The following is an 11,339-nucleotide window of genomic DNA, read 5'->3' on the forward strand; positions in this document are numbered from 1 at the left end:
GGCGCTGCAATACGATAGTGCCTGAGCGCAGTCACGTGGTTTTATTTCATATTTCGCGGGCTTTCTTTAAACGTGGAAAAAAAAACACGCAGCATGTACGTTGCCCCCCCCCCCCCCCAAAATGGTCTCCAATTCACGCCGTGAAGGTGGTTGAGAGCCAAGCTGTAAACGACAGCTAGAACGATTGCCCATTGCGACGCACGTTGAAATTATTCACGGGGCGACATTCCCATGCACTTTACCTGATTATCAGCCTAAGGCGTTTCTACGGCCTGAGACTTGACTTAAGCCGCTACTTCGTGCTCCTATACAAAGAGTGCACCGGATAGAAGAGAAATTCGCCTCGCCTATAGCATGCACGCTCCTCTTCAGGAGTCCTCACTATACGTGGCCTCCCCATAGTACTGTCACAACACAAATCAGATGCTAGGCGGGTTCTCCTTTTACGTACGAAAGTCTAGCACGTCACTCCCTGCTGCTATGCTATAGTCAAGCTGCCGTCGCCGCGGCAGCTTGCGCAACAGTAATCTTTACCAGGAAGCGTATGAGGGGAGCACTACGTGCTGTGCATTGCATCTACACGCAGGAGCGCCTTGTCATCAATTATTTGGTCCGGATGCTTGTTCTGAGCTTGTTCTTTACTGAAATGTATGCTGCTCTGTATATTGTATGCGTGATTCCAAGGAATGTACGCACTGTTCGCTTCACTTTGCTGAGTGCTTGTAGCCTCTGCCTTACGAGGGTATGAGCCATTGCATTTCGAGGTATGAGCCATTGATGATGGCAGTTTTTTGTCGACGTTGCACCACGAAGAAATCCCGTCATCCTAGCCATAGACAGCTTCGCTGTAAAATTGGATCGGTCGTTTCTGAATCCTTTCTACATCGTTGCACGCAAATTGCCGCGCGACTGGCCCCTCGAGGCACTTTGCGTGTACTCGCGGGCTACTTTCATGCTCGGAAAAACACTTTTATGTAGCACGTATTGGGAAACTGAAAGCTGTATCCGGAGTTTTTCATGTCGTTCTACAATTTTCTCATTGACACTTTTCATCTAAATATAAGATGGGAAATGTGTATTAATTAATTAGGACTAATAGCGTAAATAGGTAGAATAAAAATAGAATCTGAGTATCTCCGAGCGGCGGCAAACATTACCTTTGTTCTGTGCAGCTACGTCGTGGGATTTGCATATTTTTAAGCTCTGGCTAAAATTAGCTGGAACACCCTGTGTGTGTGTGTGTGTGTGTGTGTGTGTGTGTGTGTGTGTGTGTGTGTGTGTGTGTGTGTGTGTGTGTGTGTGTGTGTGTGTGTGTGTGTGTGTGTGTGTGTGTGTGTGTGTGTGTGTGTGTGTGTGTGTGTGTGTGTGTGTGTGTGTGTGTGTGTGTGTGTGTGCGTGTGTGTGTGTGTGTATTTATATATATATATATATATATATATATATATATATATATATATATATATATATATATATACACGAGAAGACAGGGGGTTAACCGAGGGGCACGATTTTTCATTAATCATATCATAAAAAGCCAATAAACGATGACACCAAGGACGACATAGGGGAAATTACTTGTGCTTACTAATCGAATTCAAGCAACGACGAATTAATGGAAATGAAAGTGGACGAAAAAACAACTGACCGCAGGTGGGATACGAACCCACGTCTTCGCACTACGCGTGCGATGCTCTTACCAATTGACATTAATTTATCGTTTCTTTAATTCAATTAGTAAGTACAAGTAATTACCCCTATGTTGTCCTTTGTGTCTTTTTTGTTGGCTTTTATGATATGATTAATCAAAATCGGGACCGTCGGTACCGTTTCTTCTCGTTCATTACGAGATTCTCGAATCCGGCAACACTGATGCCTTCAAGTAACATGTGTGGGTCTATTGAACAGTTGCCAACACTCAAATAGATCACGTACTCGTGACGCCTGCGCCAGAAAGGACGTTCCACATCGGCCGCCAAGGTTTGTCAGTGGTGGCGCTGGCTAACACTCCTAGGGTTCCAGAAGTAAAATATAAATCCCCAAGAAAGTAGATGGGAATACGGCACCGCGGCAGCTCAATTAGCGCCTTTGTTTGTTGTCTTCTTGTGATATCTATCTATCTATCTATCTATATATATATATATATATATATATATATATATATATATATATATATATATATATATATATATATATATATATTATGGTGTGCTTTTTTTATTATTTTTTTTTCTTGTGCTTATCTTGTGAGGACTCTAACTCTTATCCACGTGTGGGAGCGTTTTGACCTGTATCTACATTTCCAGTGCGACAAAGAGTAGCCAGCATCTCATGGAGTCATGTCAGTTAAGAAATAATTTATTTTATGATATTGTAAATGTTAAGAACTTTCGTTGTCGGTTTTCTTTTTCTTTTTTCATAACATTGTAGTGTCAGATTAATATACAAAAATGGTATAAGGAATTAAGCAAACAAGACACACGCACACAACACACATAACGAAGGTGCCTTTTAGAGATTCATAGCGATCTATAGTGACTGAAGCCGAAGGCTGCGCGCCCTAGAGTCCCCTGCGCAACCTTGAACACATAGGGATGTTACATGCATTAACGCCTGGCCGTTCAAGTGGGATGAAAGTTAGCGCGCTTTCCCCTAAGTACACATGTAGTTTTACCAGCAAGCGCCTGCGTTCGCTTACGCATACCTATAGCTTAATGTTACAATCTGTTCATTTCCACGTCAACTTCATTTACGGTCTTGCGGTGCGTCAGTTTTCGCCGGAGAAACACGGGCCGTTCGAGCAAGCCGACTGCTGTGCATTTCACGCTCTGCCGTAGTGAATGGCACCCGCTCGTAGCACTGTTAAAGAAGAGTAAAACTAAACACCGACGTCTGCACTTTTTCTCAGGGGTCAGACAGTACAAATAGTTATGATTGGGAGGCCTACCCCTGCGGTGAGTTCAGACTGGTTCCGAAATCAAAGAAGCGCTATGCTATAAGAAATAACGGGCCGCAATTCAATTCAAATTTATTTGCATCTATACATGTACAGATTACAGGAGTACAGAGAAAAAGCCAAATGAATTCGGTTTGACGGGGTCTGTACCCCCTACAGAAATGGCACTGTGCACAATAAAGAGAACACAAACATACAATAATGGATAAACGAGAAAAAAAAGTGAACATTAGTGAACATTGTATAACAGAAATGCACACGGGTAAAAAAATCAACAATAGAATGGTGCAAGAAATTATATTACAGAGAGCGAATAGTATAAAATGATACAAATAATATAGCCTTGAAATTCACATCTATAAATAATAAGTTTTTTACAAGCAGAGAAAATTAGTTAAGCCTTCATGGCGTCAGTGTATACCAGAGCAAAAAGAAAGAAGGAATCCACAATGAGCCCATTAAAAGGAGAGGTAGGTGTCTATTGAGTTTCTAATGAGTTTAACAAAGATGGCAGTGCGTGGCGTAACATTTGTTGACCGTAGTTAGTGTGCGCTTTAGGAACGTACCATGTTTCTCTGTGACGTGTGTCGCTTAAGCCATCGAAAGAACTTGCTTCGTCTTATTCGTAAAACATAGAACGACGTAGTGTGACAATCAGCAGCACTTAAATGTACAAGCCAATTGTCAATGGTAGCTTCCAGGGGCACCGAAACTACAGCTGCACTGGAACAAGCTTTGGACGAATGTGCTGAAATATCTAAGAACAGCAACAGTAATGTGTATCGGGTATGTTATATTCAAAATAAAATTTCAACGTATCTGGCCCATCCCCGGAGTCAGCCCATAGATCAGCTAATATTGGGCCTGCGTGTAATGTAAAGGTTCCTTTCGCTCGATTTTCCAGTCTGTTCCATTATCATCCGCAGCTAACGACCGGGTGATCCTGGTGGCAACTTTGGCGGAGTGCAGCTAGGCCTACTGACGATGCATGGAAAATAGAATCGAAATATAACTGCTACATTATCGCGGCTTCACTTTGCTGTAGCCAGTTCAAGCGGGAAATCCCATTGGAAGCACACGTCACACCGTTACGCGTGAGAAACGCAGCAGGTGCGTCGAGAAATAAGAGATCCAGTTCTCCGCGCTCATCATTATCTGGCCCGAGAAGACCTCCAGCTGCTCTGATACATGTCAGATGGGGCCGTAGGAAGCATATGACGACGCCAGAGCGGCAGCAGTGGGTATAGCAGCTGTGCGTGCTGAATAACTCAAGCTGTCAGTACCGTCGGTCATGGCTCGAGCCGCGTTTAGAGCATATGCTTCAGCGGCAGCTGCCGGACCATGGCGGCAGATGTTGATAACGGCTCTGGCGTCTTCGGTACAGGCACGTCAGCGATGGGCGTTTCCTGTGGCGATGGTTATCGCGCTCACATCAGCGTTTGATCGACGATTGTCTCTCATTATCAGGAACAGAGCATTCGAGACGCAATTACATTTTTTTTGCTGGACAATATTTTCAGTAAGAGCGGTCAAAAGAAATATTCCTGACGGGCTATTTGGTAGCCTAGTTAACTAAGATTTACAAATGACTTTCAATGATCACTGTCCGGCTGCCAACGCCAATTGGAAGTTTGTAGTTGTGATTCCGTGCTCGTAATAGATGAGCATTTAAAAAGAATGAAATGCCCTTCTTGAAAGCATGTTGGCACGAATAGTTGCGCGCCATATTCGCGCGAACCCGCGACCGCCCATATCAGGAGCGAGCGCGGTGAGCTGCGTGTGACACGTGCCATCCCATGGCGCGCCGGCCGGAGCGCCAAGCACATTCACTCGGGGCCATCTCGGACCTGCGCTTGGCTCGTGCTTGTCGCGCGAATGAAAGAAACGAACAATCACTGGCGCTGGCCGATAGCAGGGGCGCTATTCTGGACATTCCGCCATTTTCTTCGGTGCGTGACGTAGGCGCGACGCAAACAAAATGGCGCTGGTGGCCCAGTTTTGCCTACGTAACGTGACGCCAACTTGACGTTTCGCCTAAGAAACTGAAACGAAGGCACTGAATGTAGCGTTATCGGTAACGCAAAACAGTTTTCATCCGCAGTAAAAATAAAGCAGCTATCTCAAAGCGTATGATTATTCCGTCGAAAACGCTTCTCGCTTCCGTCGTCTGCTGCGTACAAGCCGTCGTCTGCTTCAATAGCTAGGATGCGTGTCCCCGGAAAATGGAATGAATCATCGCATGTTGGCGCCAACGCGCTTGTTTTCTTGCTTGAGACAACATACACGACCTACCAGTGGTGATGCGCGCACGTTCTAGGCGACGTTATCGCTATCTCGTGAAACGCAAGTGACTCAGCCCGACTCGGCTGGCTGAGAAACGGCCGAATATCACCGATAGCGTTGCGCGCGCCAGAGATATCCACGCAAGCGCCGGCGCTGCCATCTCTTGTTCATTTCGCTGGTTACTCGCAGCGGGGGAGGAAACTTCAAGGCGCCGCCTTGCGTACATTTCTTTTTATAAATTAGAAAGAGGCCGTTGTCATAACTTTTGATTGTGCCAAAAGGCATTAATCTTGATTACAATACAAATGCAGCAGTGAAAAGTGGACAACATTGCCGAAAGTTTACTATGTTCAACCAATATTATTTCGTATAAACGCGTTCTTTTAAAAAATGATGGCCCCAAACACAAATGCCAACACCACCCGAGAGCGATGCAAATACTATGAGCACGCGTTATGAACAAAAGATTTTCGTGGTGCCAAACGACGAGGAAAATGTGGCGATACGCATTCCTCTCGGCTGCCATTGCATATGGCTGCTCATTAGCATAATTCGCGCGGCTCGTCGCAGCAAAAATTATGGCGGAAAATCTCAGCAATGGCGGCCCAGCGCAACGTCACGCATCGTCAAAATGACGTTTACGAAACAGCCCTTCCTGTGACGCTCCTCATGAGATATTCCTTCAGCCAATCAGCAAGCTGGCATGGCGCATATCTTGGATCGCCACCACATATTCGCGCAATTGCAGATGCATTGCACTGGCTTCTGCACGCTACCGCTCACATTCTTTTTGAAGCGCTAACATCCCAATATATCTGCCAAGGACCAAAAAAATGTATTAGTCCATAAAATTTGCAGCTCCACGTCACGTTTCGTCATCTTGATGAAAACGCAAAATTGCATTTTGCAATACTTCCGCTTCCCGGCACAAATTTCAAAATACGTGACCTCTCGACAGCCAATCAGAGAGTAAACATGGCGGATAATGGCGGCCGTGCAGCCGCCATGCGTGTCCAGAATAGCGCCCCAGATTCTCATGGCTGTGCATAGCGAGGGCCGCAGGGCTTGGCTTTCAGCTAACGACAGCTAGTCGCCGCAAGGTTTTCTTGTTGCAACAGAGCTGCTTGTTGGCCTAGTTGGTGCTTGCTAAAAGACGTTTTTTTTTTGCCGCAAGTTAAAACACACACACAAGGAAGACACATAAAGACAACACGGGCGGCCTTTCTTGGCGTTGCTTTCCCCAAGGAGGTTCAAGAAAAACTGCTGGAGTGGAAACGATGTCCCGAAGGTGAATCCCCCCAGGAGGGGCACGATAAAACTATAAATAAAGGATAAAAAATGGCGCAAAAGCGCTTTTCGCGCACTTCCCACGAGTCAACCTCCTTGGTTAATCGTGGCTTATTTTACGAGACACATGCTTACCTACGTGTATCTCTGTATGACTGGTTTTAGTGTGAAAACTGAATATCCTGGCATATTGTATTGAAAAGAACGTCATAGATATTCCGAAGAAGTTATTGTTTTCGTTGGGAACAATCAGCTTTCATTTTCTAATTAGCCTAGCATTACAATAACAGAGCCAAATCACTTAATCTGTAAGCAGAAATCACCAGACAAGACTCTATTTCAGGTGAAGGAGGGTCAAGCATTGGCTTCACCTTTCCCGGTAAAAAGCTGCGGGACCTTCCGCTCAAGCAGTTTTTCATCAACTTCCTTGGGCTTTCCGCACGTACGCAACTTTAAGGCGGGGTCACGCGTGCTCCTGACGCGCCCGGTTTAGGTTGCGCGCGCAAATGTGGCGGAACCCTTCGTGCTAACATGCTACGAGGGCCTTTTATTACCTTCAAATGGTGAGTCATTAGCAGCTCTTCATTAGCTACAAGCGTCCAACTGGCATTTGCATAACTAATTTTTCTAATGAAAAGTTGATTTGCACATCTTCATTACACTACTAAAATATACTTTTGTCTGGCGCATCTGTAAATCTTGGAAAGCAAAAAAAAAATGTCTTTGTGCCTGAAATGCCCCACTTTAAATACTTAGAGGCAGTCATTCAAGAAAGACCCGGTATATCACCCATAGTCCGTTCCGCATGTTTTCACAAGTCAAATTGTACAGAATTATTTGACGCACACCTCCCATCAGCATCGTTCGTAGCAATCATTTCGTGGCAGCCGAAAGTGGTTGCCAGGAGCCTCGGGATAATTCTAACTCTTACTGAACCACCCAAGTTTCTTTTTTTTTTAAAAGAAGAAGATAATGTATTTTAGTCCCTAAATTAAAAGTGCGTCAATGTTTTTTCTAGAACGTCGGCCGCTGTGCTTATACCTAGAATGAATGTTATGAGACCCCTCTTGTATCTTGCTTCCTTTCGTTTTAAGTACATTATCGTAGTCCTGAAGAGCGTTGTGAATTCTTGGGAGAAATACCTCATCAGTATTCACGAACTTATAGCAGCTTAATCTTTGCAAGAGAGGATAAAAATTATTGCACAATTATGATGCAGATGGCTTTTTCCCCGAAAAGTACAAGAAAGATGTGTTTCACCTAAGAAGTGAATGATGCTTTATGTATTTGGCGACCGCGGAATCATTTGTAACAAGGAAGTTACAATTAAAAAATTATTTTACTAGCGAATCATGGGCGCTGAACTGACAGATACAGCATCAAATGTAAGTGCTGACTGCAGAGTGCCCTTACAAAATTTTTTATAGAAAGTCTATCGACAGTCTATAGACATTTGTCTATGAAGTCTATAGACTGTCTATAGACATTTCTTTAGACTAGTCTATAGACAGTCTATAGACTTATGGCCATACACTTTTTATAGACTAGTCTATAAAAAGTCTGAGTCTATAGACTGTCTATATATTGTCTATAGACTGTCTATAGATTAATGAAAATTAGTTTGTAGACGGTGTGCACCAACAACCGCCAAAACATCATAGTCGTGAGTACACCCCACGCTACTCACGCCGCTAAGTACAGACAATTAGAAGCCGTCACCATCGGTGATCACAGCCACGAGGTCAGTGCCTACGAGACGGCCCCCGACTACACGGTGAAGAGAATCATCAGGGGAATCCCGTTGGAGGAGGACGCCAAGTCCATTCACACCAATATCGTTCACGCACGCAACCCCCACGTCCTGGCAGCCAAACGGCTCAGTAATACCAAGACGGTCATAGTGGCCTTTCAAGGACCGCGAGTGCCCTCCTACGTCAGGTACGGCGGCGCTCTCCTTCGCTGCGCCCTGTATCGCAAGCAAATCGACATGCACGGGTCACTGCTGCGGGAGACTCGGTCACCGCATGGACGTGTGCCCCAATCCTCAGGACAAAGTGTGCCGTGGTTGTGACGCCCTTAACCCAGGCCCCGACCACCAGTGCTCCCCCCGTTGCAAGCTGTGCGGGGGAACAGACATGACGGCGGATCGCAACTGCCGCGCAAGATACATGTCCCCCTACGTCGTGACAAAGAGGCAATGGGAACGACACAGGGCCGCCGAGGAGGCGGAGGCGGCCGCCGAAGCCACCAGCCCCGCCGGCAAGCCCCGCTCGAGATCCAGGACTCATTGCCGAGGCCGCTCCCGGTCCCGGTCCCGGAGCCGCATCCCAAAGCCCTGGCAGCAGCAGCAGCAACGCCGCTCTCGCAGTCGCACCCCCAGAAGGACCCCAACGAGAGACACCGAGACCACCGAGAAGTTGAGCTGGGCAGATGCGGTCACGGGAAAACGAGCACCAACCGCGAAAGCTGGCGACAAAACCCCCGCTAAGACAGAGACGGAGATAGCTTAATTAACACAGGCGATACAAGCGCTGCAGAAGCAAATAGAACACATGCAGACACAGATTTGCGCAAAAGACGACCTCATACAACAACTCCAGCATGCCGTGAAAAGCGGTACCGATACAGAGGCTATGCAGGAAACTCAAGAAGAACCCATAGAGGATGACGAGGTCGTATGTCCCGGCACTAAACACAGACCCACTCCCACACAGGCCACACAGGCCACGCAGGGAACAGAAAAGGAACCAATAGAGGACGACGAGGTCGAATTTCCCGATACTAAACGGAGAACCACTCGCGCCCTTACAGAGGCAACACGACCCAAGCGCACGCGCGCAGCGATACGCGACGCGCGAATAGATGCACTCGAGGATCGCTTAAGCAAGCTCGAGGAAACTATCATCGCGTCCATCACGCGTACCATCTATCAGAGCTTGGAGAGCGTTCACCTCAGACTATCGAGATTAGAAGCCGCGAACAGCACGATCGTACAGTCGCATAGGGAAGCGGCGCAACACATGTAACAACATATAAACATGGCCCGACACCCATCGAAACAAAAACACACGATATGGCAGTGGAACTTCTGAAGTTACCAAAACAAAAGAGCGCACTTACAACAATACCTGAAAACGATCCCCGAACGCCCAGACGTCATCATACTGCAGGAAACGAACGGTCCCGCCAAACTCGCGGGGTACCAGTCTATAACAGGCAAGGCGGAGAAACCAAACGTCACCACGCTGATCAAGCGAGCGCACACAGCTATTGAACACGACACCAAAATCAGCGACATTGAAAACGTCCTCGTAGAATTGATTCCACCACGGAAGACGCGCAACAGCATCTTCGTCCTCAACGTCTATAGCAGTCCCAGATGCCGCCAGCACCGCTTCCATGACCTCTTCAAACGGGCAATCAACATTGCCCAGGGGCAACAGCTGTTCATTGGGGGGCACTTCAACGCGGTGCACACGGCGTGGGGTTACAAGCACGATTAACCCAAAGGCACGCATCTATGGGCAACGGCGCAATACGGCGGACTCGAGCTGGTCGCCGACCCCACGGCACCAACAAGGCAGGGCAACAGCATCAGCACTGACACGACGCCGGACCTTACTTTTACGTGCAACACACGCAAAGTCACTTAGACAAACACCATGCAAGACTTGGGAAGCGATCACTACATTATTTTCATAGAAGCAGAAGACAATGCCGGTCGACAAATGAAGATCACCAACTGGAATCAGCTACGCAAACATCGTGACGAGCAACAGGTGGAAGACATCAAAGATATAGAACAATGGGCCGACCAACTGCGGTGGGATATCGAGCGCGTGACGCAAACGATCCCATCGACAGCTGGGCTCGAGACAATAGACTCCCGGTTGCTGCACATGTGGGAAGCCAAAACCCACCTGCAGCGCCGATGGAAACAACAGAGACACAATAGGAGACCGTAAACAGATAGCGCAGCTCAACAAAGAAATAGAAAAGCACGCGCTTAACCTGCAACAACAACAATGGGAAGAGAAATGCGCGGAGATGGATGGTCAACTCACCACGTGTTGCACGTGGCAGATACTGCGGTACCTGATTGATCCCGCCAACACCAAGACCACTCACATGCAAGGCATATACAGAATCATACACACTTACGGGGGAACGGAAGAACAATTCGTATACGGGATGCGGAACGCCTTTACATATCCCAAACGCCACCGCAAATATATCCGGACTACTCGGGAGAAAGCAACGCCACCCTAGACGCGGAATTCTTCGTTACCGAAATCCAGGCGGCCCTCGTCAAACTCAACACCAAGTCGGCCCCTGGCCGCGATCGAATATCAAATAGGGCACTACGCAATCTCGATTACGGATCGATCGAGAAACTCACAAAATACATTAACGAGTGTTGGGCGCACGGCAAGATACCCCAGCAATGGAAAGAAACAAATGCTAAGAGATTTATTAGCAACGGGCGCGAACGGGTAGCTGTCACAAGCGTTCGGCGAAAAGACAGCAACCACGAGCTCATGCCGGTGGCGATGGTGCTGTGGCGCAGGCGGCTACTCTTCTTCCTTACAATCGCCCTCCGCAGAAAAAGGCGCCATCCTGGCGGCTTAAGGCGAAGAGACTACTATTGGGTCGTAGTACGGCTTAATGCGAGAGACGTGGACAAGTTCGCGGCCGCGATGGCGTAGGTCCGTCGATGGCGTGAGGGGCTCTACGATGTAATTGACGGAGGACGTTTGCTCGAGAACGCGGTAGGGTCCTAGGTACTTTGCGACAAGTTTTGAGGAGAGGCCGGGTG

The 11,339-nt window shown here is 47.3% G+C and overlaps 1 long non-coding RNA gene across 1 annotated transcript; it reads right to left on the minus strand.

The window, feature by feature from the left end:
• Nucleotides 1-3,000: 3,000 nt before the first annotated feature.
• LOC129380603 (uncharacterized) lies at nucleotides 3,001-10,226 on the minus strand. Its single transcript, XR_008608769.2, has 2 exons — nucleotides 9,644-10,226; nucleotides 3,001-4,359 (listed from the first exon to the last, which is right to left on the minus strand). It is a non-coding gene; the product is annotated as an uncharacterized lncRNA (long non-coding RNA).
• Between the last annotated feature and the right edge of the window lie 1,113 nt (nucleotides 10,227-11,339).

This window comes from Dermacentor andersoni, chromosome 1 (genome assembly GCF_023375885.2).
Source record: "Dermacentor andersoni chromosome 1, qqDerAnde1_hic_scaffold, whole genome shotgun sequence".
NCBI classification, from domain to species: Eukaryota; Metazoa; Arthropoda; class Arachnida; order Ixodida; family Ixodidae; genus Dermacentor; species Dermacentor andersoni.